The following is a 3535-nucleotide window of genomic DNA, read 5'->3' as shown; positions in this document are numbered from 1 at the left end:
CACGATCTTAAACTAAAATATAATGCATACTCATAAAAATGCTAATCATTTTTAACTATAAAATGTAAAAATTTACTTCTTCTCACCCTAATATCTTTCTGAAAATACATTTTTTACAGTTTTAGCCTTAAATGTACTTTTACAAACGCATACAAATATGTGTGTATTTTCTGTAAAAGCAGAAATATACTATTCAAGTTGTTTTGTAAACTGCTTTTTATTTATTTATTTATTTATTTGTATATAAAAATAACATTTATTAACTTGGGCTGTACAATTCAGTCAAACCAAAAAACTTACACAAAAACTTAAGTAAAATTTGTAAGATTCCATTCAGCCTAAAGGTTATATTCTGTAGAAGACAGAAGATTGAGTTTTGCTTAAAACAAAACAAAAAAGTAAAGTGGCTCCAATTCCATTTTGTAGAAGAGCAGACCTGTGGGGAGCCAAGGCTTTGCCAATCTGGCACTGTAGTTGATCTAATGTTACCCACGTCAGGGGCCAGACTGCTGCCCACAACTCAGCCCCAGTGCTGGCTTCTTTGCTACTAAGACGATAGTCTTAGGATCCTTGTTATAAAATTTCAAACAAAATTCCAAAGCCCTCAAATCTTCTTGCAGGTGACGAGGTACTATCAGTTTGCAGCACATGCCAGTCTGGAAGCTGCAATCACTCTGCTGTACTCTTTTTAGCATTGGTAGCGTTTTCCAATATTTTCCTTTTCAATTCTTCATAATCTTGCGTCTGATCTTCAACTTTCTGAGATTTATGTGGGCTCTCTACTACCTTCTCTATTTCCTTTTCTGGGGTTTCAACCACTGTCTTCATTTTCTTTGGTAATGGAGAAGCTAAATCCCCTGGCTCGCTGTCAATCTGCTGTCCAATCTTCTGTAATTGTTCACACAGTCGATCAAATATGGCTTTTTTCACACCAGAAGTGGCTACCATTTTGTTTTTATCCACTTTTAGCTTTAGAATCTTGCATGCTGACAGTAGGGCAGCAGTGGTGAAAAGCAGCCTGGATAAGTTCAGATCTACTTGCTGTGTCCGTGGAAGACTGGACTCATTGCTTTGCAGTATCTTTGAAACCATGTTCCCTGCTTCTGAACAGGTAAACTGTACTGCTAAGTCTCTTATTCCAATATTTGAATTCAGGCCCAGTAAACACTCAAAATATTTAAGACAGCTCTGATACATCTTCTTGTTCAAACCAGAAAGCTTAACTAAACAAGCTGTATGGATGAGGAAATTGGAGGCTCACAGAGCTAGTAACGGTGTTGAGATTTGGTCTAAACATGTTGACTCTTCCTGACTCCAGAGATTATTCTCTCAACCTCTGTGATACCTGTCCAAGGGGCACTTCATACAAGAAGCTGCAAGGTCCAGGCACATGACTGCATTACTGGTTCCTGTGGTACGTGCAGAAAGGCCAACACACTTCACCTCAGCTTCCCTCAGCACGTCGGGCGCTGGGCGAGGTGACACCATGGCGTTGATGCGAACAATCTTAATTTTTTAAATGTGGTAAAATATACATAAAATTCACTCTATGAATAATTTTAAATGTGCAGTTCAGTAATGTTAAGTATGTCCACATTGTTGTGCATCCGATCTCCAAAACTCTTCATCTTGTGAAACAAACTCTGACAACTCCCTGTTCCCCTCTCCCCAGCCCCGTTCCTAGCAAACATCACTCTACTTATTCTCTATGAATTTGACTACACTAGGTGCATGGTATAAGTGAAATCATACAGTATTTGAATTATCTGTGATTGGCTTATTTCACTTAACATAATAGTCTCAAGGTTGATCCATGCTGTGGAACATGTCAGAATTTCTTTCCTTTTTAAGGCTGAATAGTGTTTCTTTGTATGTATATACCACCTTCTGTTTATTCATTCATCATTTAATGGACACCTGGATTGCTTCCACTTTTGGCTATTGTTTATGATGCTACTATGAACATGGGTACACAAATATCCCTTTGAGACCCAGCTTTTAAAGGGAAAGAAGGTATATACCAAGAACTAGAATTCCTGGATTATATGGTAATTACATTTTTAATTTTTTGAGTACCTTCACTGTCATATCCATTTTAATGTACTTTTCAATACACTATAGATATAATTTCTTGTCACTGCATATAGATCTGTCTTATCCTTTTTAATTACTATGTGGGGTTCAACAATATGCATGTGAGATAATATTGAGTACCTTCACTGTCATATCCATTTTAATGTACTTTTCAATACACTATAGATATAATTTATTGTCACTGCATATAGATCTGTCTTATCCTTTTTAATTACTATGTGGGGTTCAACAATATGCATGTGAGATAATTTACGTTATACATTCCTTTATCAATGGACATTCAGGTTTTTCTTTCATTTTATTATTATAAGTCCAGTTGTAATGATTATAATCATAAATCTTTTCTCATAGATATAAATCTTTATATATACTATGTTATTTGAGAGAATATCAGTGCATCAAATAGAAGGTATATTTGTTATTTTTCTATATCCTACTACTAAATTGTCCTTAAAAATTGTGTCACTTGGGCCGGCCCGGTGGCGCACTGCTACAGTGCGCCGCTTGGGAGTGCGGCAGCACTCCTGCCGAGGGTTCGGATCCCACATACAGACCGGTTCCCGCTCACTGGCTGAGTGAGGTGCAGGCGCAACACCAAGGGTTGTGATTCCGTTGCCGGTCCAGTCCAGTACGGGCGCGACACTAAGGGTTGCGATCCGTTGCCGGATACGAAAAAAGACAAAAAGGAAAAAAAAAAAAATTGTGTCACTTGCAACCTATTTTCTCATCACTTTGTCTACAATAACTACTGTCCATAATTCTAATTTTTAAATCAGATGAGTTAAAATTAATATATCATTGTTGCCTTAATTTGAATGATTATGAATATTGTCCCAACACTATTTCATTGGTATTACTTCAATGAATTTCTTGTTCATCTTTGGTCCATTTGTCTTTTTGATTGTTTTTCTTTACCTTAGAAATTTATAAATATTTTCATATTATGAATATTAACTCTATATTACACGTTTTTAAACATTTTTCTTCAAATTTTGGGGCTATCTTTTAACTTTGTTTATGGAAAAACTTTGTTTATTAACCTTGTTTTGCCATAGCATCTGTTAATGCTTATATATTCAGACCAGGAAGTGTTTTATTTTGTTTCAGGGTTTTGTTTATGACTTTTGAAAACTTTTCCTACCTCTAAGACTATAACAATATTCTCTTACGTTTTTATTCTACCATATGGTAACAATCACACCTACCAGCACTTGTAAAATGTGGGCGGGAATACAAGAGTGTGTGAATATCAGGAGGCAGAGATCACTGGGTGCCATCAGCAGGCTGATTACCATAGCTTGTAAGTGTACTAAGTCCTAGAGCCATGAAATATCTTTAATTGTTAATAATAACAGGCATTTCATATTATGTTCCAGGGACATGCAATGGTTTTATGAAAAATCGATTCTTTAAGCAGGCATTATCCACCAGCTGTGTAAAC

General features: G+C 36.1%; 1 pseudogene; it reads right to left on the bottom strand.

The window, feature by feature from the left end:
• Nucleotides 1–669: 669 nt before the first annotated feature.
• LOC103607013 lies at nucleotides 670–1488 on the bottom strand (annotated as a pseudogene).
• Nucleotides 1489–3535: the final 2047 nt, after the last annotated feature.

The sequence above is a fragment of the Galeopterus variegatus genome, unplaced genomic scaffold (genome assembly GCF_000696425.1).
Source record: "Galeopterus variegatus unplaced genomic scaffold, G_variegatus-3.0.2 Scaffold7040, whole genome shotgun sequence".
NCBI classification, from domain to species: Eukaryota; Metazoa; Chordata; class Mammalia; order Dermoptera; family Cynocephalidae; genus Galeopterus; species Galeopterus variegatus.
The sequence above is the reverse complement of the archived record's forward strand: the minus strand, read 5'-3'. Positions and strand labels throughout refer to the sequence as shown.